Below are 25,099 nucleotides of genomic sequence, written 5' to 3' on the forward strand. Positions count from 1 at the left end.
TCACTTAGCAGACAGCCTGGATGGGCTTGTGATACTTAACTTGCCAGCATAGGTCATTGGACCCATGCTTAATGCTTTTCCAACTTACTGGAATTGTACTTCAGTAGAATAACCCTTGAGAGCCTAGAGACTGCACCATACCAACATGAAGTTTTGTTTTTGTCATTGCTTTTTTAAATCCAGGTTTTACCCATTCCTTAAGTTCCCTTTTCTTTTCTCTATTTTTTTAATATCATCAAGTCATGACAATGTTTGACTTTTGATCTAATTAGACTCCTTATATGCCCTTGGTGATGATACAAACCTAGATCATCTCCTTATATTAAAATGTAAGCAGTTTATCCTCATTTAGTGGTTTAGAATTCTTCATTCATGAGTACCCTTTTATGTTTCTCTTAACTCTTGTGTTTGAACTTGAGAGTTTCTTTGAAGCTCTGATATTTTCATTGGAACCAAATAGAGGTCTTCTTTTATATCAAAAGTATATTTTTTGATCTTTATGATTATACTCAATTTGCTAGGTAAATTATTTTTGACTTATAAGCCTATGTCTTTTGCCTTCTAGAATCACTTTCCACCTTTAATAGTGGTGGCTGCTAAATGATGTGTGATTCTGATCTTGGTTCCTTGTTATCTTAGATAATTTCTTTCTGTATGCTTGCAGTATTTTTTCTTTGACCCAGAAGCTCTTGCTATAATTGTCCTGGAGACTTTCATATCAGGGTTTCTTTCAGGAGGTGACTGGTCGATTCTTTCTATTTCTGTTTTGTTCTCTGGTTCTAAGAGACCTGAGTGGTTTTCTTTCCTTTTTTTTTTTTTTTCTAATTGAAATTTATTTTCCCAGTTACATGCTATAGTAGTTTTTCCACATTCATCCATTTGCAAATTTATGAGTTGCACATTTTTCCACTGTTCTTTCTTCCCTTCCCCTCTCCCATGGTGGCAAACAGTCTGGTAAAAGTTGTACATGTACATTTGTGTTTACCATATTTACATAATAGTCATTTGTATATGAGGAGTTAGAACTGAGGTAAAAGAAAGAAAAATCATGAGATTGGAAGCAAAAACATAAAAGAAGGTTTTAAAAAGTGAACATAGGGGGGCGGCTAGCTGGTGTAATGGATAAAGCACTGGCCTTGGAGTCAGGAGTACCTGGGTTCAAATCCGGTCTCAGACACTTAATAATTACCTAGCTGTGTGGCCTTGGGCAAGCCACTTAACCCCCTTTGCCTTGCAAAAACCTTAAAAAAAAAAGTGAACAGTCTGTGTTTTCTCTGAATGTGGATGGCATTGTTCATATCTGATCTCTTAGGGTTGTCCTTGATCTGAGTAGTTTTTTTCTTTTAAGCTTTCTCAACTATGATGTTTAGACTTTTTTGTTTGTTCTTTTGCTCATGGAATTCAGGTAGTCCAGTGATGCTTAAGTTTTAATTTACTCGATCGATTTTACAGATCATTCAGCTTTGTCATGAAATACCTTACATTTTCTTCTAATTTTTCACTCTTTTAGCTTTATTTTAATATCTATTTTTCTTGTCACATGGAGTCATTGGCTTTCATTTGGTCCAGCCTCATTTTTAGGGTGTTTGTTGCTTAGACCAGGTTCTATACCTGTTATACCAAGCTACTGTGTTTCCCCATGTATAATATGCACCCTTTTTTGAAAAATTTGGGGTCTAAAAACTGGGAGCATCTTATACAGTGGTTGTAGATTTTTTTACTTGTATTTCTTGCTTTTTTGCACTTGTCTTTCTCCTTATTTCACGTTTGTTAATGGTATATTAGGTTTCATTTTGCCACATTCTGCCCAGAAATGGCTCAGAAAAGATTTTTGTACAGTGCTGAATTCAAATTCAAAGTGATCCAGTTTACAAAAATGAATGACAGTCATGCTGCTAAATGTCAGTTTGGTGTCCTCCTACTGAAAAAACAATGTGAAACTGGCTATGGGAAGAAGAAACCCTCCTGAAAATGCCATGGCAGAAGAAGGCTTTGAGAGGCAAGGCATCCAAATGGCCTGATTTCGAGAGGGAATTGAAGAAGTGGATTGAAGAGCAAAGGGCAAGTGGAATTCTTGTGACCACAAAGAGTTCAGCAGGAGGCAAGAAGAATTGTTGATGAAAAACAAGTGACTAATTTCAAAGGACAATTCTTGCTTCAGGTTCATGAAACTGAATGGACTAAGCATGTGTCCATGCACCAGACTTGCCCAAAAGATGCCTGAAAACTGTGAGCAGAAGGTTCCTTGAATTTCATGATGAATGAAACGAGTCCAATCACTTTAATGGAATACTTTTTTTTTTTCAAAGTTTGGGCCCCCAAATTAAGGGTGTCATATGATATTGATTCCCTTTCCAGCTCTCATTTCTTTTCCAGTTTTTTTCCTCTTGTACTTTCATTTGACTTATAAATTTTTAACATTTTAACTCTTATTTTATCTCTTCTGGGAATTCTAGTTGAACTTGTGTGGATACTGTAATTTTCTTTGAAGTTTTCTTTTAGATATTTTGTAGTCCTTTTCTCCTAGGTTTATGTATGAGCATCCCCATCACCATAAGAACTTTCTATGGGAGGCTTCTTTTTTTGTTTACTAATTTTTACAGGTGATTTTCTTGTCTTCGAATTTTGTTTTTGTGCTGGGCTCTCCTCACTTGGAAGGAAGGTCAGAGTTGCTTTTGCTGCTGCTTTCTTGGGTTATTCAGTGTTGTGTTAAGTCAGGTCTCAAGGACAGCTCAGCCTAGACACCTGTAAGCTCTCAGAGCTCCCAGAGTTGTCCATCACTGCCCCTCTGGCCTAAACCCTGCAAGTTCCTGACCTAGTTTGGAGACTGAGCAGCAGGAGATTGCTACTGACTATCCACCAGCTAGGAAACCCTGCTGATTCTGAGGGACAAAGCTAAGACTCCCCCTTGGTCTGGGATTCCTGGTTTGCAGGCTTCAGACTGCTTTAGATGTTGGAACAAAGAACCTGCTCTGCTGGTGGAATCTGAGCCCCACAATTGCCCCTTACTTCTGAACTTATTCCTCTCTCCATACACAGCCCAAAGCCTGGGATTGTTCTGGTGGTGGTGCTGTAACCTGGGCACATCCTCCCTGGGCACTCTTTTCTGTCTGTCCTGGTTCTGTGACCTAGAACTGGAGAGTAGAGGACAGAGCTTCCAAAGGGCCCCTCTTCCTGCCTTTCGGGTCCTGACATGAATCTGGAATTTTCTCTTGTCTTGAAGTGCTTGGTATACAGTCCTGGCCAGACCCTTATCCTAGGCCAACCCTGGGCAGGGGAAATGACTTTGTCTGTTTTTTGTTTTTTTTTGGAGTGGGGAGGGTAAAGGTGGTGGAGGGAGGCTGTTGTACCTCTTCCTTCTACTTTGTCATTGTGCCTCTGCCTCTGACTCATTCATTAGTCAAATGAGGACATTGAAGCCCAGAGAGACAAATGGGCTTGGTCAGTGAAAAAGCTGGGATTTGAACCCAGATCTTTTAAATCTAGCTTGAGTATGATGAAGTCATGTGCCTCTCCTGTTGCCTAATTCCTTTGTTTCAACAGGGCAAGAGCCATGTCCCAATTCCCCACTGCTGTTTCTCTCTCTCTTACACACACACACACAGTTTAACCAGTGCTCTCCCAGGTTTGTTGAATCCTCTTCACAGTGGAACAACTTCAGCTTTAGATGTTAGAAAACTGCCCTCATTCCACTTGGCTAAATTTGAGGCCTCCACTTTGACCTCTGGGCCACTAATCTGTGCCTAAACTAGGTGGGATAATCCCTTTTCTTCCCAGAGCGCACAGTTAGACCAAGTTTTTATTGGATCTTTTATTCAGATATAGAGTAAAATAAGATATATCTTTAAATAGGATAAAATTAGACAGTGAAACAAAATTCAAAGGAGAGACTTTTGTACAGTGATAGAAACACAGGAATTATATCTCAAAATATCCCATATCAGACCATTAATAGTTGCTTTGAGTTTGTGGTGAAAGAGACAGCAGAGTGCAGTGGAAAGAATGCTGCATTTGAAATTTCAGGACCTTAGATCCTATCCCAGCTCTGTCGCTTACTCCCTAGGTGACTTTGAACGACAGATTGGTCATCATTTTTCAATATGTAGGAAGAAGGACCATCTCTAAGGTTCCTTCTGCTTTTGATCGCTGAACCCAGTATCCTCCTCACCCAAGCTTGACCAGATGGCCTTGCCGCCTCTTTCCAAGCATGTCAAGCCCCAACCCTAACTCAGTTTTCAGAGTCTGCACCTTCCTCATTCCTCTCTTCAACTTAGAAGCCAGTACCTACTTCTCCATCGTTTCCCCATACTTTGTAGGCTTCACCCAGATTGACTGTGTCTTAGCTCCTACCCCTGCCCTCTGCCCCAGTTAGTCAGAGACTTACAGTCATGGGTTTGTTTTCACCAGACTGTGATTTCTTTGGTGTAAAGAGCCTCCCTCTCCTATAGTTTTAGGAGAGGGCTTAGAATCACTGAGGAATTCACTGGCCGCCCAGGGTCACAGTTGATATGTTTCAGGGGTTGTACTTGAGCCCAGGTCTTCTACCCCCCAGACATGAGGCCACCATGCCTTTGGACAAGAGTATGACTGAATGCAGTTAAATGAATAATTATCCCCAGTCCTGAGGAAGAGTCACTCTATAATCTTAGCAAGTAGCTTAGCCTCTCTGGCCCTCAATTGCTTCATCTTTTTTTTTCCCCCTCTAAAGAAAGGCTAGACCAGGTCAATCAACATGCATCTACAAGTAAACCCTAGAAATACAAAGAAGGTTACCTGTAACAGCCCTTTCAGATCTAAATCTCTGATTTATTGATCTTCACATCAAGTAACAGTTTTAGATTCCAAACAGTAGCAGACTCCTGGGTCTTTGAACCAGTTTTGCCACAGTCTTTTGTCTATAGAGAGTGCCCATCTGTTTTGGATGAGTGCCAGGCAATAAAGATGGCTCATTTTGTTTAATTTGATTCCTGGAACATATCTTGAAGGAAGAATAGGTTGGCTGCAAAATTTGTTTGAACTGGCAAAACTATCCATTCTTGCAAGACTGAACCAGTCTCCACCACTACTTCTGTTCATGAACATGATATTTTTAATACTACCTACCACAGAATTTCTGCATTTCTATGAAGCACCAGGGTCCCCTAGCAAGTGAAAACCAAGTGGTAATTTTACCTGCCTTCCCCATTCCCTCTTCCAAAAAGACCTAGTGTAATTGGAGTGGATGTATTCATGTCCAGGGTTTGAAGTTGGGTGCAAAGCATTGTTGCATGCAAGTAATAGTGTCTGTGGAAATAATCTCTTTCCTCTGGCACATTGATGACATTTCCCCTAATGGGCTCCCCCTCGTGTCATTTTTGAGAATCCTGCTTGCATTTTTAATGCTTGCTAATAATCTGGGTAATATTTCATGTCTGAAAGTAGTCATTCTGTCTATAAAATGGAAAAGCACAGTACAAGCCACTTAGTGCTGTGGGTAGGTCCTTCAGCCTTCACCTGGGAACATCCATCAGCACTTAATAGAACAATTGTTCAATATAAAGTGCTTCCCTGACAGAGGAAATCATTCTCTAAGGCTCTTGCCTAGACCCAGCTTCCTTCCTCCCACTTTTCTCTAGCTCTACTGGCTTCTGAATTATTCTAAGTTCCTTTTCCCCATTTAGGAGGTATGAAACCATTGGTTGTGATGATCATGTCTTGGTTTTGTTGAATCCTTGTATTCCTTGACTGAACCAAGATGAATAGATTAGTAAGGATCTTTAGGGAGAAAATGGAAGTAAATCTTATATCAGAGATCTTATAATTGAGTCATATTTTTAAATTTCTCACCAATCTTCATTTCTTTGACATCAGGAAGATGAAATTTACAGCACTAGGTGGGTATATGTATAAGTCATGTTCTTGAATTTTTTTTCTTTTTTTGAGTATTTGAAGCCAAAGGTGCTAAAGATCCTTCAGATACCTTTTTTCCCTTAAAGAAAATATGCAATTTTATTAAAACTTAAGGCCACAATAAATGTGAAATATATTTTATAAGTATAGCAATGCCTGTGTTCCTTCCTCCAGAACTTTTTGACTACTTGGATGATTAGATTAGAATTGTTTTGCTTAGCCCAACAGTGAAAAACAAGGACCAATGGATACAAATTGAAGGAACTAGTTTTTGGTTTTATATAAGATGGAACGTTTTTTGTCTTAATTTTCCTTTTTATTGGTCAGACATTAATCATTTATTAGGTGCCCACTATTTGCCAAGCCCTGTGCTAAGTGCTGAAAATACCAAGAAAGGCATAGCTCACCACCTCATGGGGGAGGCTTCACATAAAAAGGAGCTGAAAAACAGCAGGGGAAGAAGGGTTCCCAGCTTGGGTTGTCCTGCAGCCTGACTGGGAAATGATCTGAGGAAGAGTTGGGTTGATTTCAAATAGTAGGAAGAAGAGTTTGTGAAGATCAAGAAGTCCTGGAGAACAGCTAGTGGGAAATGATGAGTGGCCCTGAGGCACTCTATTTAAAGAGAACCTGGGAGGAGTTCTGCAGTGTCTCCCCTCCACCTTCTCCAGTCGGAGGGTGAGAGAGGGGCCTCAGAAGCAAGGGTGCTGAGGAGTGTCAGTGTGAGTTGGTTTAATCTTAACCAAATGATGATGATTATGAATTTGACAAACATTGATTGACATAAACATTTTCCTATATAGAGGAAAAAAAGAAGCATATGAAGCTATAAATCTTTTTCTTTTTTTGTATTTTGAGACTTAACCCAGTTAAGTTACCTAGCTTTCTATACCTTGTGTGAGTTTCTGTTTGATTTTAAAAAATGATTCATCTTATGCCAAAAGAGCGATAAAACTGTGCATACCCTTTGATTCAGTAATATCTCTATCAAATCTGTATCCCAAAGAGATTACAGAAAAGGGTGAAAAACCCACATGTACAAAAATATTAATAACAGGTCTTTTGTAGTGGCAAAGTTTGGGAAATTGAGGGGATGCCCATCAATTGGGGAGTGGTTGTGGCATATGTATGTAATGGATGGGACTTCAGAATAGCCTGGAAAGACTTGCAAGAACTGATGCTGAATGAAATGAGCAGAAGAGAACATTATACATACTGACAGTAACATGAAGTGATGATCACCTTAAATAGATTTGTTCATTTCAGCAGAACGGTAATGAAAGACAATTCTAAAAGATTTGTGATAGAAAATACTGTCCATATCCAGAGAAGGAACTCTGGTATTTAAATGCAGACCAAAACTGACTATCTTCAATTTTTTTTTAAAGTTATCTTATGTATTAGGGTTTTTTCCCCCTCTCTGTTTTTTCTTTGTTTTGTTTGATTCTTCTCTCACAACGTAATTGACATGGATCCATGTTTAGCATAATTATATGTGTATGACCCCTGTTGGCTTGTTTTCTATCAAGGGGTAGGGGGAAAGAAGGGAGGGAGGGAGAAAGAAAAATGTAAAAACCCAAAACCTTGCAAAAATTGATGAAAACTACTGTTCTATGTAGTTGGAAAAATAAATAAATATATAATTTTAAAATGATTCATTAATACTATTTTCTGTAAGCTCTCTAAAACACATCTCTCCATTATTCTCCTCTACAAAAAAATTTCCTTTTCTAAAAGGTATGATCTCACAGAATAAATCTGCATCTTTTTGAGATTTTTCCTTAATAATTTGTAAAAATAATTTTTAACATTCTTTTAAAAAAATTTTTTTGAGTTCCAAATTCTATTTCCCCCCTTTCTTGTCTTGATTATATTTATGCAGTCTTGCAAACATATTTCCATACTAACCATGTTGCAAAAGAAAGAAAAAAAATAAAGGTAAAAATGTATTCTTTGATCTGCATTCAGACTCCATCAGTTCTTTCTCTTTAGATAGATGGCATTTTTTATCTTAAATCATTCAGAATTGTCTTGGATCATTATATAGCTGCAACTAGCTAAGTCGTTTACAGTTGGTCATTGTATAGTATTGCTATTACTGTTTATATTGTTCTCCTAACTTTGCTCACTTCATTTGGATCAGTTCATATAAATTTTCCCAGATTTTTCTGAAACTGTCCTGATTTTCAGTGCTATAAGAGCACTTAGTATTCCCTCACAATCATATACCATATACCGTAACTTGTTCAGCATTCCCCCAAATGATAGACATCCTCTCAACTTCCAGTTCTTTGCCTGCACAAAAAGAGCTGCTTCATCTGTTTTTGTGCATATAGGTCCTTTCCCTTTTATTTTTCCTTTTAAATCTTTTAGTAGTGGTATTTCTGGGTCAAAGGGGAAGTACAGTTTTATAACCCTTCAGGCACAGTTCTAAATATTTTCCAGAATGGTTAAATCGGTTCACAACTCCACCAATAGTACCTTTGGGTTATAATTTTTCCACATCCCCTCCAACATTTCTCATTTTCCTTTTTTGTTGTATTAGCCAATCTGGTAAGTGTGGTTCTTCAGAATTGTTTTAATTTGTATTTCTCTAATAGAAATTGAGAACATTTTTTTCATGTGAGTATATATAGCTTTGTTTTCTTTTTTCTGAAAACTGCCTGTTCAATTGGAGAATGACCTGTGTTTTTTATGAATTTGATTTGGTTCACTATATTTGAGAGATGAAGCCTTTATCTGAGAAACTTACTGTAAAATTATTTTCTCTAATTTCTTGCTTTGCTTCTGATTTTGACTGCATTGGGATTTTTTGAGTTCAAAACCTTTTTAATTTAATGTAATCAATGCTATTTTGTTTTGTCATAAATTCTTCCATAGATCTGACAGGCAAAATTGCCCACACTCCCTTGATTTGCTTATAACAGCACCCTTTATGTTTAAATCATGTACCCATTTTGATCTTATTTGGGATATCTTGGTTTGAGATGTTGGTCTTTAACTAGTTTCTGCTAAACTGCTTTCCAGGTTTCCTAGCAATTTTAAATAAAAAAGTAGATTCTTGTCCCAAAAGTTTGAATCTTTGGATTTATTAAATACCATTTTGCTATGATCATTCACTATTATATATTGTGTACCTCATCTGTTCCACTGAGTCACCACTCTATTTCTTAGCTAGTCCCATATTGGGATTTTTTAGGGGTTTTTTAATATCTCTAGACATTTTTCCTATTTACATGCAAAGGTAGTTTTTAGTATTCATCCTTTGACAAATTTGAGTTCCACATTTTTCTACCATCCTTCCTTCTCACTCCCCTCCCCATGATAGCAAATAATTTGATCTAGGTTGTACATGTACAATTGTGTTTAGCATATTTCCATATTAGTCATATTGTGAAAGTCCATATTGTGAAAGAAGAATTAGAACTAAGGGGAACAAAAAACAAGAAAGCAGAATCATAAAAAGTTTAAAAAAGTGAACATAGTAAGCTTTGTTCTGCATTCAGAATCTATAGGTTTTCCTTTGAATGTCCCATTGTTTTGGTGATTACTGCTTTGTAGTACGGTTTGAGATCTGGTACTACTAGGCATCCTTCACGTTTTTTCCATTGATTCCTTTGATATTTTTAACCTTTTGTTCTTCTAGATGAATTTCATTTTTTTTGTTTTATAAAATAAATTTTGGTCATTTGGTATGGCATTGAACAAGCAAATTAATTTAAATAAAATTGTCATTTTTATTATAGTGATTCAACCTGTCTTATGAGCTAAAAATATTTCTACAGTTTAGATCCAATTTTATTTGTGTGAAGTGTTTTGTAACTGTGTTCATATAATAATTCTTAGATTTTTATTGGAAGGAAAACTTGCACATATTTTATATTGTTCACAATTTTTTTGGATGGAATTTGTTTCTATCTCTTGTTGCCAGACTTTGTTGTTAATATATAGACATACTGATGATTTGTGTAGTTTATTTCATACCCTGCAACTTTGTTCATATGTATTGTTTCAGCTACTTCTTTTAGTTGATACTCTAGGATTCTCTAAGACGATCATATCATCTGCAGAGTGAATATTGTTTCTTCATTGCCTTCATTATAATTTCTTCAAATTGTTTTCTTTTATTGCTATAGCTAGCGTTTCTAGTATAATATTGAATAATAGTAGTAATAATGGGCATCTTTGCTTCATCATTGATCTCATTGGGAAAGACTTTTAGCTTATCCCTATTACAGATAATTCTTAATGGTTTTAGATACTGTTTCTCATTTTAAGGAAAATTTTATTTATTCCTATGTTTTCTAGTGTTTTTCGAATAGGAATAATGTTCTATTTTGTCAAAAAGTTTTTCAGCATCTCATATAATTTTGTTGGTTTTTTTGTTATTGATATTGTCGGTTATGCTGATAGTTTTCCTAATGTTGAACCAGTCTGCATTACTACAGATATAAATTTTACCTGGACATAGTGTATGATCTTTGTGATAAATATTTTATTTAAAATTTTTGCATCAATTTTTATTAAGAAAATTGGTCTTTAATTTTCTTTGTTTTTGTTCTTCTGATTTAGATAATTATTCCCATATTTGTGTCAACTTTGGAACTAATTGCTCTTTAAATGATACTGGGGATTTTTTCTTAAGTTCTATTATGACATGTTCAATTTTGTTTTTCTAAGATAGGGTTATTTAAGTATTCTATTTCTTTCTCTGTTACATTTTTTGGACAATTTACATTTTTGGTAGGAACATTTGAAAGTCCTCTATTTCATTAAATGTTCATTTCTCTTTCCCCCACTCCCCCCGCCAAAAAAAAGGATTATATGTTGTTTTCCTGGGTAGGTGATTTTTTTTTGTTATAATCATATAATCTTTTGTTATAATCTTTTTTATAATTTTTGATCTAGGAGCCCTGGAATTTGGCATATACCTGAGAATGTTCATTTTGGGACTTCTTTCAGGAAGTAATTGGTATATTTCGATTTACCTTTTACTCTGGTTCTAGGATATCAGAACAATTTTCTTCATAATGTCTTGAAATAGGATGTCTAGGCCCTTTATTTTTTTGATCATGACTTCGGGTAGTCTGTTAATTTTTAAATTAGCTCTTCTTGATTTATTTTTCATATTATTTTTCCAATGAGATATTTCACATTTTCTTGTACTTTTAATTTTTTAATTTTGTTTTATTGTGTCTTGTTGTCTCATGGAGTCCTTAGCTTCCTCTTGCCTAATTCTAATTTTTAAGGAATTATTTTCTTCAGTGAGTTTTTGCACCTCTTTTTCTATTTGACCAATTTTACTTTGTTAAGGAGTCTTGTGTTTGTTTTTTTTCTGGTGGATTTTTGTACCTCTTTTACCATTTGGTCAATTCTGTTTTTTTAAAGTTATTTTCTTCAATATTTTGTTTTTGTGTCTTTTTTTTTATTAAGGTAATTATTAACTCTGTTATCATACTTTCCTTGCTTCATTCTCATTTCCTCCCCACTTCCCCCCTACTTCTTTTTTAAAGATCTTTTTGAGTTTTTCCAGGAATTCTTTTTGGACTTATATACAAATCACCTTTTCTTTTCTTCTTCCTTTTTTTTTTTTTTTTTTGAGGCTTTGTATGTAGCTGTTTCAACTTTGTTGTCTTTTTATAAGTATAGTAACTTTCTATGTTCAAGTTCTTAGATCCTCTGGAACCTTCCTGTAGAACCATCATCTTCTTGTCTTAAATTCATAGCATTTTTCAAAATGGGACCCAACAAGAAATTGAAAAACAGTTTGGCTTAAAATATTTATGACAATAAATGCCACATGGACTCCTTGAGTCATGTAAGAGATTACGATTATTTCATTTTTAAAAATGGAAATTATTTTCTTTCATAGTTTTGATTGAGTGGGGAATAACGGTTAGAAGAGATCACAAAAGATAAACTAGATAATTTATATTACATGAAATTGAACAGCAGCAAAATCTAATGCAGCTCAGATTTTTAAAAAAAACCTGTCAACCTGGGGAAAATATCTTCAGATCAGCCATCTTTATAGGAAATTAATTCTCAAATTAGAATGAGAAAATAGAAGGAAGGAAGCTAGCTGCCTTTGATGAATTCAAGTCCCCTGGCCCAGGTGGATGATATCTCAGTTTCTGAAAGAACTGGATAGTATGAAAACTGAGCCACTGTCAGTGATCTTTGAAAGACCATGGAAAATTGGAGAAGGGCAGATGTCTCATTTTTCAAAACATGAAACAGAACATTCTACAAATTCCAGACTAGTAAGGTTCACTTATATTCTTGGGAAAATTCTAAAACTGATCACTAAAGAGACGCTTGATGAACATCTAGATAGGCAAGTAGGCATTGTTTGTTCAGTTGGTTTTCAGTCACGTCTGACCTTTCATAATCCCATTTGAGGTTTTCTTGGCAAAGATAACAAGATTGGTTTGCCATTTTTCCAATTCATTTTACAGATGAGAAAACTGAGACAAATGGGGTTAAGTGACTTGTTCAGGGTCATACAAATAAGTGTCTGAGATCAGATCTGAACTCAGATGATGAGTCTTCCTGACTCCAGACATAGCTCTCTAGCCATTGCATCACTTCCCTGCCCTGAAAAGTAGGCATTACAAAGACCTAACCAACCTCATTTCCTTTTTTTTGACAGAATTACTAAAGCAACAGAAAGGAAGGTAGTAATGATTTATTAATCCAGTCCAGTGTGCCAGATACTGTGCCAAGGGGGAGGGATGTAGTCCATGAAGACAGTCCTTGCAATCTAATGAGAGGAGACAGTACCCAGAAGAAGTCAGGAAATGGATGGTATCTGAGTCAGGGACATCTTGTTTTTTGGACTTGAAACCAAGCAAAGCACCTAATGCAAAGTGGGCTAAGAGTAAAAGGAAGCAGGCATTTGGGGGAGTTTGGTTCTCTCCCCACCCTACAGGTGTCCATCAAGGCTCATCTCAGCAGCAGGTGTGAAGCAGGATCCTCCAGGGAGGGGCAGCTTCTTCCCTGGAGTCAGAACTAGGCAGTGCAGAGGCCAAGGGAAGTGACCACAGGGCTGCAGCTTCTCTGGTTCATCCAGATTTCAGCAAGTTTTGATAAAGTATTACCATTTTGATCCATTATGATGATACAAGAATATTCTTTTATTGAGGATGAAGAGCTATAAATTAGATGATACTAAAATCAGACAATGAGGACAGCCTGACTCAATGTCCACAGCAGTGACATTTCCAGTGGCACCAAGTCATTGGATTCTCAGAACCACCTGGAGGCTCAATGCCACAAGTATGCTTATTTCACAGCTGGAGAAACTGAGTCAAACTGAGGTTAAACAACCTGCCTGGAAAGCCACCATTAAGTGCCCGAGTCTGAATGGAATTCAGTCTCTCTGACTCTGGCTCAGTGTACCCACTGTACCACCTTGCTGTCGATGCATCAGGAGGGCCAGGGAGTCCTCCAGGAACTAGTGCTTGGCTCTGGACTTTCTCTCCATGTGATTGATTAAAGCATTAGGCTTAGATGCTGTGCATGTCATATCTACAGATGATACAGTGGTGGAGAGATGACTAACCATAGCCAATGACAGAGGATCTAGAAGGATCCTGTCAGGTGTTAGGCTGAAAGTAATAAAATTAAATTTAGTTGGGATAAAGGTAAAACTTTATTTAATACCAAACCCCTCCCCCCCCAAGAACTTCATAAGTAGAAAGGGGTAATAAATAGTATTTTTGAAAAAGATCTGGAGCTCTGAGTGGACTACAAGCTGAATGGGACTCAGTCATAGAACCTGGTAGCGCCATTAAGGAGAGTGTAGATAGTCCCCTGTAATGATAGCCCCACTGGAGGGAGTCTGCCTTTGTCTGCTCCCCTTAGAGTGTGGTTTTCAGTGGTGGGCACCAAGGACATTGATTAGCTGGAAAGGGCGATCAGAGGATCAGTTGGAAGAATGAAGCAAGAGGTACGTGTTCACTGTCTTCAAGTGTTTGAAGGGCTTCCATGTAGAAGAGGGACCAACCTTGTTTTGTCTGGACCCAGCAGGCAGAGGAGGAAAGGAGAACCTTTGGGCAGAGTGTGGAGGAGCATCTTGGAGGATAAAGTGATTCCTGGCGCTGCAGTGGAGATGTATGGAGACTTGGCAGAAGCTAAAGGATATTTTATAATGTGAGGCTCCTTGGGTTCATGGCTTAAACTTAACAGACACAGATCTCATATAGCCCAACAATTCTTTCAAGTTTGATATCTCACATACATAAATACAGAATACTAACAGCCATTCCTCCACAGATAAGTGGTTTGAAGTTTGTTTGCAAACTGCTAACCATAGGGATGATGGTTCCAAATCACAAATGATAGGTCTGAAACATGACAACTTTGAGGTTTTAATTTCATACCCAATAAAGTGGCAAAGATGGTCAGTGTAAAAATGGTCCCCATTGGAGGTGTTACCAGAAGAGTTGTGCCTTGGTCTATCTATTCTGGGAAGCAACTTGTAATGTTTTGGGGATTTTTTGTGTCTAAAACCATTCTCTTTGACACAGATGTCACTGCTATTAAGCAAAGTATATGCCCATCAATTGGGAGTATATGGAATATTAGTATATCATAAGAAATATGAAGAATATTTAAATTTTTATTTTTTTCAATTATATACAATGATAGTTCTCAATAGTCATCTTTTTTGCAAGTTTGAGCTCCACATTTTTCTGTCACCCTCTTTTTCCACCCCTTTACCCATGGCAGCAAACAATCTGGAAAAAGTTGTACATGCACATTTGTGATTAACATATTTCCGAAAGAATTAAAGAAACATGGAAAGACTTGTCTGAACTGAAATGAAACAAACCGAATCAAGAAAACAATATAGACAATTATTATAATTGTGTAAACGTAACTATAAAGTGAACCTAAATGCTATGTCATTAAAATGACCATGTTTGACTCCTCTAGAACTGAAAAAAGTAATTCTCTCTCTGATCCTCACACTCTCCCTCCCCTACCCCCACCCTTGCATTGCTGAAGTGAGGGAACATGGATGTGGAATTTGCTCATATACTGACAGACACAGTTACTATGCTCATTTTTGCTGAACAAGAGATGGCTTGTGACAGATGATCCCTTACAAGAGTAAGGGTTAGAGGAAGGATGTGTTCAGAAATGGATTTGATGTAAAAGCAAAATACCAAAAATGGACCTAATCGTTATAATGATAGATTAATTCTGTACCAGCTTTCCTATACCAAATGTATTCCTTTCTATGGGAGCCTGAAAATATGCAATGGGAAAGAATGTTGGTTGTCCAATAGTTTCAGGTCTGGCCCAGTGATTATGGCCAGAATCACAAAGCTGGAAGGGGTCAGATAGTCCATCTAGGGCCCCACGGGCTTGATCACGAACCCCATCCATGGCCTCCCCAACTGGTAGTTATACAGCCCTCGCAGGAGGGAGACCCAGCACCTCTGGAAGCAGTCGCTTCTACTCTTTGATCCACAGTCTTCTCCATGCCATTCCCTGGAAAGTCTTCTCTTCATCATCTCTACCCATTAAAAATCCACTCTATCTTTTAATGTCCAATTCAAATATTCCCCTCTCCAAGAAACCTTTCCTTGAATTTCTCTTGAGAAGTGCTGTCTCCCTCCTTTGACTTCCTGTTCCACTTTTCCCCCCTCTCTTTTTTTAAATCTAATCACATGCTGCCTTGTAGTCCATATTTGTACCCAGCTATTTCCCCTGTGACATCATGAGCCCATTGAGATTGGAAGCCTTGCCTTTTTTCTCTCTTCATCTCTTCAGCCCATAACGGCCACATCCACAGTAGTGGTCAGTCAGGAAGAAGCTCGAGGCGTGCTGCTCATTGTAATCTTTACATAAGGCACAGGGCTGCCTGGGCTGAGGGACTCCTTTATCTGCACTGGAGGGAGCTGCCCATGCCACACATGCTGCCTTTGCATGTTTGTGCTCCTCCAAACACTCCCAAAAGACAGGAATATGCTCAGACTTTGTGGTCTTGGGGAGGTGCCAGTCTTGGTACAATTCCTTTCCATGAAGAACAGTTAAAATGAAGAATAAGCAGTAGGAGGAACTCTATGATACAAACAAAGCTCACTTAAAATAGGTATTTGGAAGTAGGTCGAGGGGGCAGAAAGGAGGTTGCCAAGCTACAGCAGTTCATCTAGGTGAGCAGCTCAGAGCTCAAAGGACCTTCTTGGAGGGGTTAGTCATAGCTGGCAGGTGTTCTCTAGTGAGCATTTAGAGAACATACTGCTTCTAAAAATGCTCATGGGGAGAAAAAGAGGCCAATTTTAGCTTGAGTTCTGTCTCTGGCTTGCTGCTAAAGGTGAGGGGTTTCTTTGAATAATGCTCTGAGCACCTCCAGCTTATACTGTAATGATTTTGTTGGCAATGTCATTTAACGTTTGTATACAAGCCCCAAATTGGGTCATTGGTCATCTTTCTCTTTTTCTTGGGACCAGCAGGGAAGGAAAAAAAAAGCTGCCAAGGATAGTCACGAGATTATTCAGGAGCATATTTTTAAACTGAAGTTCAACTGTTTGTTTAAATACAGAGCACAGAGCTCTTTTTTTCCCCCTAGAGTTGCTAGCATGCCCTTTTATGAATATGCATTAAAGCAATTTGGTAGTAAAGGACATTGCTACCAAACCACTGATAGTCACAGGACCAGAGGATGGCAGAGCCAGGAGGGGCTTTTGGACTGAGAATATCAAAACTGGGAGCTATTTTATTCAGCCCTATGGACTCCCAGTGACCCAGCAGTAGGATTGAGAGGACTCAAACCTTAACAGTGCCCATTGGCACCCCAAAGCACTTCTGCCAGTTCTCCCCAAGCCCCGTCCCCCATGTTTCTCTTGGCAGTAGTTGCTTGGAGTCATTTCGTGCCCATTTCTGTTCCCCCACTCCTTGGGAACCATCTTCTTTGCAGCATCCTTCCCCTAAATTGCCACATGGCCTCTGGAAGTTGACTCCTTGTTTGGAAGGCTTGTACCACATGCCTTCTCCACTGGGCCAACATATGGCCAGACCCTAGACCCTAGAGGCTCATAATGGAGAAAGGAAGGCTGCGGGGGCTGGGGGGTGGGCACCACTGTTGGCATGGGCAGTGCTTTACTGTCTTTCCATGGGAGCGCTGCAGTGTTTGTCAAACAAGATTACTCACCATGACTCAGTCTCTGGGCAAATTAATAATCTAATCTTTGAAGTTGGCAAGCTCGGGTTCCCTTTGTTGGCTCTAAGTCTTTTCACATAGTTGTCCTTTCTAGTGACTCAGGTATTTTCCAGGCCTGAAGGCTCTGAGTCAAAGAGGCTTTTGCCAAGGGGTGTTCTGAGTGGCTCTTCTCCACTTCAGTGTATTTACTTGCTTCTGGGACAGGCATGGAAAACTTCCAAAGCTGTAGAGGTTGTTTAGAGTTTGGCAAGGACTCCCCTCTGTTTTCTTTCTTTCTTAATCTTTTTAGGCAAGGCAATGGGGTTAAGTGACTTGCCCAAGGCCACACAGCTAGGTGATTATTAAGTGTCTGAGGCTGGATTTGAACTCAGGTCCTCCTGACTCCAGGGCTGGTGCTGTATCTATTGTGCCACCTAGCCACCATCACCTCCCACCCCATTTTCAAATTAGTTTTTGGCAAAGAAGGGTGCAGGCCTGACTTGGGTCACATGCGCCATGTTGATGGTGCCACCAGGAGGAGAGGTTTGTTTGACCCGCTATATTTGTCCTGGGCTGGGCTGTTCTCTCTGGGTTAGCGTGGTCCTGAGACCTCGCTCAGACTTCCCATCATGGGTCTCTTGTGCTGTCTGCCACATGCTACTTGCTTCTGTTGAGGGGGGTCCTGAAGGTGGAGAGGATAAGCCCCTGAGAGTGAGTCTCACAGGCTGTGAATTTTTTTGACTGGGGTTCACATTCACTTTGGTGTACCTCAGATGATTCCCTTGTTTCTGTTTTGCATGGTGGTGTGGAGGGAACCCTTTCTACCTGTTCTTCAAGATCAACCATGTACTTACCTTACCAGGAGGAGAGGGAGAAAATCACAGTCTAAGCCTTAAAATGCTCCAGAAATGATGTTTTTTGGGGGAGGGCATTTTATATTCAACCCTGTCCACTTCCTGACTTCTTTTAAGCCTGCCTTATTTCTTTTCATTTCCCAGTAATGGTCACTTAAAGTCATGAATAGAAAATTAGTCCTTTTTTTTTATAAGCCTCCCTATTTACTGAGCAAACTGTCTTCTTCCCTTCATCCTGGGTGTGTTTAACACTGAAATAAAGAGGCGAAAATTTCTTGGTTCCTTTGTTACCCAGGAGAGCTTGATCTCTCAATGTCACTTTGTGGTCTAAGGGGAAAAAAGCCTCTTCATGATGCCTAGAATTACTAATAGAACTTGGCTTCACATCGCTCTCTACTTTTTCCCTTGGTTTGGCTCCAGAATGAGGCATGCTGCACACTCACAGCCTAAAACCACCTCCAGCGCTTCTCTGGGCCAGGGAGGGCAGCTCAGGGTGGACTTTGATCCTCCACTCCCAGGTGGACGAGCTCTCCCCCGCTGCTCCACTTCAGAGCACTAACCACAGGCATTTATTAACATAACTGGTTTATCCAAGAGGCATGATTGAGTGTCTGAGAGCTTATTTGTAGATGTCTGGAGCCAGGAAAGTTTTCCCAGGTCATCTAGGCAGCCTCTTGCTAGTGAGTCAAGGGTTCTGAGAGGAAAGGGACTCTCCTGGGTCATCTGTTTCATGTGCCTTCCAACTTGAATCCAGGGCAGAGCAGCTGCAGTGCCACCCAGGACTGGGTGCCAGTGAAGCAGGGCACATTCGCTTTTCAGGAGTGTGTTCTTTTCCACTGTTCTTTTCCACTCTCCCTCTCGATGTTTTTTACTTGCTAGAGAAGGCTTGAGAACTTCTCACTCATGCTTGTCCCCCAGAGAGATGGAGGAGGCTTTGGGGACAGCACAGATCTGGAGGCAGAGTCAGTGTCCACCTGCAGGAGAATGGATATAAGTAATTCAGAGAAACCAGGGAAGATTTCAATGAACTAATTCAATATAAAATCAATAGAACCAGGAAAATAATGTGCATAATGACAGCAAGGAATGACAAGAACACCAGATGTGCCTGGCTGCTGTCATGACTAGGGCATCCAGAGCAGTCTCATTGCCGGGCTTTATGAGATCTGCAGTGTTAGATCAAGAAGGCAGAATGTCTCCCATCGTGTCTGGCAGGTCCATGGGTTGCTAGGTCTTGCTGTATCATGAGAGCCGGTCCCTGAAGAGGAGAGGGGGGAAGAATATCTGCAAGAGTAAATCGATATGAAAACAAAAGAAAAACTGTTTTTAAAAAATGGGGCAAGTCTGATGATTAGATTATAGCTTCAGAGCAAGAAGGGACTGACACCTGCTGTGTGCCAGCCACTGTGCCAAGTACTTTACAAATATTCTCATTTGATTCTCACAGCAACTCTGGGAAGGAAGTGAAAGAAGGTTAAGTGACTCACTCAGGGTCACACAGCTAGTAAGTCTCTGAGGCAAGACTTGAACTCTGGCCTTTCTGATTCCAGGCCTAACATACTATTCACTGAACCCCCATCTGTTTAGACTTGATTCCTCCAAGGAATGATGGAAATTCATTCTGTTAGATGCATGAAAGGATAAAATGCAAAGATGCAAAGAAAGGATAAAGAAAAAGAAATCCTTTCTCTAGGCAGTAAGATGAATTAAAGTTATAAAATAATTCCATATAAAAGCATCAACATTTCTATATAATATTAAAAAAATACAGCAGAAAGAGATTAGTAAAGAAATTTCATTTAACTACAAAAAGCATAAAATATTTAGACGTCTATTCGGGCGGCTAGGTGGCGTAGTGGATAAAGCACCAGCCCTGGAGTCAGGAGTACCTGGGTTCAAATCCGGTCTCAGACACTTAATAATTACCTAGCTGTGTGGCCTTGGGCAAGCCACTTAACCCCGTTTGCCTTGCAAAAACCAAAAAAAAAAAGTCTATCTACCAAAACATACATAGGAACAATGTGAATGATGCAACTATAAAACACTCTTTTGAAATACATACTTATATGGTTGGAGAGATGGTGATTGTACATGGGTAGGTTGAGCCAATATAATAACAATATTGCCTAAATTGACCTATTCTGTGCCATACCAAATATGCTACCAAAGAATTACTATATAGAGCTAGAGAAAATAATGGAGTTCTTGATAAATAAAAGATCAGGAAATCTTAAAGGAGATAATGGGGGGGGATTAGAAAGCAAGGAGGGCTAGCAATACAAGATCTCAACCTATGCTACAAAAATTGTCAGTTCAGTAAACTGAGAGATCCTGATTATGGAGAAAAGGACTTACTGTTTGACTTTTAAAAAAAAATACTGGGGTGGGGGTTGTCACAGCTAGATGGCGCAACAGAGCACCAGCCCTGGAGTCAGGAGGACCTAAGTTCAAATTCAGTCTCAGACAACTTAATTACCTATCTGTGACCTTGGGCCAAGACACTTAACCTCATTGCCTTGCAAAAACAAAAACAAAAAATGCTGGGAAGACTGTAAAGGAGAGTTAGCAGAAATTAGATGTAGACCAACATTTAAGCCAAGATAAGTAGAAAATGGTTATTATGGGAAGAATTTTCATGACCAAAGGATTGAGAAGATAAAACTAATAATTTTGATTATGTAAAATCTAAACTTGTTTGTAGAAACAAAACCAATACAGTAAAGTTGGAAGTGAAAAAGAAACTAGGGAAAATCTTTTCAGAAAAAAAATCTTATTTCTAAGATAGGTAAAAATCATTCTTCAGTTGATAGATGGTCAAAGAATACAAATAGGCTGTTTTCAAAGGAATAAATTCATGCTATAAACAACTGTATGAAAAAATGTTCTGTGTCACTAAAAATTATGAAAATGGGGGGCAGCTAGGTTTTGCAGTGGATAAAGCACTGGCCCTGGAGTCAGGAGGACCTGAGTTCAAATCCGGTCTCAGACAGGTAATAATTACCTAACTGTTTGACCTTGGACAAGTCACTTAACCCCACTGCCTTGCAAAAACTAGAAAACAATTATAGAAATGTAAATTAAAGAAACTCTAAAGTTCTTCACACTTAACAGGTGAAAATGACAGTTGTTGAAAAGGCTGCAAGAAAACAGGCTCATGCATGATGCACTGTGGAGTTGGTGGATTACTTCAGCCATTTTTTAAAGAAATTGGAAATAGTCACCATACCATGCATATAAACTTTTACCTAGTGACACCACTGCTAGTTCCTTTTCCCTAAAGAGATTATAGAAAGAACAAAAAGACCAATCTGTGATAAAAACAGCTCTTTTCATGGTGGTAAAGAATTGGAAACTAAAGGGGTGTTCATCGGTTGGGGAATGGCTAGACAAGTTATGGTTTAAGAATGTATTAGAATATTGTGCTATATGAAGTTAGGAAATGGATGGCTTCAAGGAAAGCCAGAAAAATTTGTCTGAACTGATGCAAAGGGAAGTTGGCAGAGTCAACTACTAACTACAGCACTGAAAATAAACGACTTTGAAAGACAAGAGCTGTGATCAGTGCAGTGACCTGCCGGGATGAACGAGAGGTCAATGATTCAATTGTGTAATGAAGTATGGATTTTTGGACTTAAACAGGAATTTGCTTTCTTTGACTAACTGTATTTATTAAAAGTGTTTTGTTTCTCTCCTTTTTTATGGAGTGACAGAAGAATGGTAGAGAAAAGTCAATGTTTATTTACATTAAAACAATGAGTTAACATAATTTTAAAGGTGGGGACTGGGTGGAGGGAGGAGAATACTGTTGATTGAATACATCATATATGCTCAAGAAAATTGTCAACCTGAGAGCAACAATAGAGAGACCCTTAGACACTCACAAGGTCACAGGTTAGGCCCATGTTCAACAACAATAATAATAGCTAGTGTTTATATAGTGCCTACTAAGTGCCAGGCACTGGGGTAGACATCTCATGAGTATTCTCCTTTGAGCCTTATTATAACCCTGGGAGAGAGGTACTATGATTATCCCCATTTTACAGAAGAGGAAACTGAGGCAGACAGAGGTGAAGTGACTTGCCCAGGGTCACACAGCTAGTGAGTACCTGAGGTTGGATCTGAAATCGCATCTTCTGACTCCAGGCCCAGCACTCTCCCTCCCCACTGTGCCACCAGCTGCCTCTACACATGTAAGTATAAACAAAATAATGTATCAAGGGTGGGGCACTAACATTTGAGGGGAGTCAAGTCAAGGAATGAGGAAAGGATTCATTAAAAAAATGACTTTGACTGGCTTTGGGAAGAAAATGAGATAGTCTTTGTTAGAGGTAGAGGTGAAGAAGGAATACATTTCAGGCTTGGGAGACAGCAGTAAGAAACACCCTGAACTTCACAGGAATCAAAATCCAAGGAAGGAGTTAATAAAAACCCATCAATTCCAGTTAATTTACTCTAATGCCCCATGTTTAGACAGTCTAATACAAGGATGATAGTCTAATACAAGGAGACAAATTTGTCCTAAAACCACCTAGATTTTTCTGGGGTGAAGTCCATGGCTAGAATAGGGTATGGTTGGATATGCTTCTTTTCAAAGAAATAGTTTGTAAAGAAATCCAGGAAGGGACCAAAGGAGAGGAAAGCAGGGTGAAGAGCCTTTGGGCAACAGTTAAGACCACCTAGACAGAAGGAGGAAGTAAAGGCTTTGGCCAGACATCCATGCCTATAGCAAAGTGACTATTTACTTCTTGACTTGCCTTAGTGAGCCTTGCTTTAATTCATCCTCCCTAAAGTAGAGAAATCAACATATGAAATATTATTTCAGATCTGATGTCCTCTAAGAGGGAAGAATGGATTGCTGTGGTGGAAATGGTGGGAACTTTAGTGGGAAAGTGGCCCCTCCTAGAGTTTATGCTAGAGAAGAAGAAATCTATACACTTTAATCTGTACACCCTTCTTTTGGGAGAGCAGATTTCAGAAGTTTTAGAAGAAGGGATATATAGGTCCCATGGACTAAAATTTTCAACCCAAGATCAATGAGGTGTTTCAAGTTTGAAATTCTGAAAGCATAAAGGGAAACAACTTCAAAGAAGAGAGAAAGTAAGAGTTTTCTGGAGACCTCAAGGTCCATCCCAGAGTCCATCACAATTGTTCATCTCCCAAGGGGCCTCCTGAAGAGGGCTGACACTTCGGGTCCTTACTTAGAGGGTTGATTACAGTCACTCTGGAGTCAGAGATCCTGAAATTAACTGGAGATGAGACAGAAAATCTTGCACCTTGTTCCCTTTGATGACACTCTTCATCCCACCCCTCTTGTCAGTCCCACCCCTCTGTCAGTCCCACCCAATCTGTAGTGATTCCAGTAACTGCTGAGTCAAGGGTTGCTTGAAACCAGCCAGTTGCAGGTTGGGACAGACCCACACCTCAGGCCTTCATGAGCCCCTCCCAACAGTCTTACCTTAGCAGCAGTTCCATCAGAGTCCTTCACCTCTTGCAGCCACCACAGCCCAGTGAAGGGAGGGAAGTCAGAGCCTTGAAATGATCAAAGGGAAACTAGTAAAAGGGAAAGATGGATGAGTGTAGGGGAAAGGCACCTGGTCAGTATAAAAATCCAGAAGCCAACAAATCTTCAATGTCTCCAGGAAAGAACAACTCCAGATTCTGAAGGTGGTCAAAAGGAGCAATCTGCTAAAGTAGACTAGAATGCAGAAACTCAGCCTCCTTAGCCCAGGAATGAGGATCTTGGCGGGGGTGGGTAAAGGTGGGATAGGTTGCTGGGATGAGGATGGGAGCAAACAACTAAAAATTTCTGTGATTGCAATGAGTACTGTCAGAGCAAAGGTAAAGGTAAACAAAATTAAGGAAATGAGTGAGATATCAGAAATAACTGACCTACAAGAAATGGGGACATAAGCTAAGAATCATTAGGTTTCCCACAAGACCATAGGGGAAAAAAGCAATTGTATATCATATTTCAAGAATTTCATCAAAGAATGCTACCCAAGGATATTGGAACCAGATGACAAAGTGCAAATTGACAGACTCCATAGATGCTCTGTAGAAATAGTGAAGTAATCAAGGGATTGATTTAGGGAGAAGGAGGGGAAAGATTGACTTTGGAGAAGACATTCTCAAGAGGAGAAGGGAAGGGAAGACAGGAAACATTTTAACAGGATTTGACAAAGGGCAAAATAAACAGCACTGAACGTTATAACATATAAGGGCTTAAAGATCTAACTTAATTGAATTGCAAGAAGACCTGAACGGGGAGGCTAGGTGGCGCAGTGGATAAAGCACCAGCCCTGGAGTCAGGAGTACCTGGGTTCAAATCCAGTCTCAGACACTTAATAATTACCTAGCTGTGTGGCCTTGGGCAAGCCACTTAACCCTGTTTGCCTTGCAAAAAAAAAACCTAAAAAAGAAAACATGAACAGTATGTTAGTAATTGGCAGGGATCTCAGTATGTTTTTGTCAAAAGTAGCAAATATAAAAGCTAAGTTAAGAGTCTAAATAAAACATTAGAAAAACCAGAGACAGTTGACCTTTGACAACACTGAATAGAAATATTAAGGAGAAATTTTTTAAGCCCAGAGTGTTTACAAAAGTTAATTGTGGGGGCAGCTAGGTGGCACAGTGGATAAAGCACCGGCCTTGGAGTCAGGAGTATCTGGGTTCAAATCCTGTCTCAGACACTTAATAATTACCTAGCTGTGTGGCCTTGGGCAAGCCACTTAACTCCATTTGCCTTGCAAAAACCTTAAAAAAAAAGTTAACTGTGCTAAGGCACAAAGATGGATACCACAGGGGTGGAAAGGCAGAAATATTAAATGCATCTTTCCTTACCTATCACATGATAAAAATTGGGATCAATACAGGAAATAAGACCTGAAGTAGAATAGCTACTTAAAGAAAAGTTGCCAACCACAAGTACCCCCATAGAAAAGATGCTTCAAATCATTAACATTAAAAAACATTTTTAAAAAAAGTTACATTAAGACAGTTGAGGAAAACTTGGAGCATGCCTATTGGCAAAGATGAAAAAAACTGAGAGGTCAGTGAAGGCTGATGAAATGACACATGATTAGGGAGCAATCTAACTGTCCTGAATGTCATTTTGGCATCTTGCACTCAAAGTGACTACAACTTTCCAAACCCAGACCCTTTGATTATGAGGTATAACTCCCCCCCCCCAAAGAAAAGGTAAAAAATG

The 25,099-nt window shown here is 39.1% G+C and overlaps 1 protein-coding gene across 3 annotated transcripts in view; it reads left to right on the forward strand.

The window, feature by feature from the left end:
- Positions 1 to 25,099, forward strand: part of ZBTB17 (zinc finger and BTB domain containing 17) — a 53,058-nt gene that overhangs the window by 10,336 nt on the left and 17,623 nt on the right. Inside the window, exon 2 of one of the 3 annotated variants that reach the window (XM_074218357.1) lies at positions 21,936 to 22,082. The exons of the other annotated variants lie outside the window; for them this stretch is intronic. The gene's annotated coding sequence lies outside the window, so the exon portion shown is untranslated. The remainder of the gene's footprint in view (positions 1 to 21,935; positions 22,083 to 25,099) is intronic. 3 annotated transcript variants of the gene reach the window in all.

The sequence above is a fragment of the Macrotis lagotis genome, chromosome 1 (assembly GCF_037893015.1).
Source record: "Macrotis lagotis isolate mMagLag1 chromosome 1, bilby.v1.9.chrom.fasta, whole genome shotgun sequence".
Lineage (NCBI taxonomy): Eukaryota > Metazoa > Chordata > Mammalia > Peramelemorphia > Peramelidae > Macrotis > Macrotis lagotis.